At 43.1% G+C, this 209-nt stretch overlaps 1 protein-coding gene across 1 annotated transcript in view; it reads left to right on the top strand.

Annotated features, from left to right (window-relative positions):
* The window catches only part of xpnpep3 (X-prolyl aminopeptidase 3, mitochondrial), a 9889-nt gene that overhangs the window by 8204 nt on the left and 1476 nt on the right, over window positions 1–209 (top strand). The window lies entirely within an intron of this gene.

Below are 209 nucleotides of genomic sequence, written 5' to 3'. Positions count from 1 at the left end.
CCTGAACCATTTATATAAAAACCTGTCTGAAAATGAGCTGATAAAATTTTGGCCACTTTATGATGTCACAACGATTTTTTGGGTTGTGTAACCATTAGCCAATCACCAACTAAGGTAACCCCCCTCCCCACCCCCACACCTTATCACCTGAATCTCCTCCAAAGCACCATTGTGTTCTTTTTAACCAAATCTCTCTCAGAGGGGCGTGG

Source organism: Notothenia coriiceps, unplaced genomic scaffold (genome assembly GCF_000735185.1).
Source record: "Notothenia coriiceps isolate Sejong01 unplaced genomic scaffold, NC01 NC01_scaffold00028445, whole genome shotgun sequence".
NCBI classification, from domain to species: Eukaryota; Metazoa; Chordata; class Actinopteri; order Perciformes; family Nototheniidae; genus Notothenia; species Notothenia coriiceps.
The sequence above is the reverse complement of the archived record's forward strand: the minus strand, read 5'-3'. Positions and strand labels throughout refer to the sequence as shown.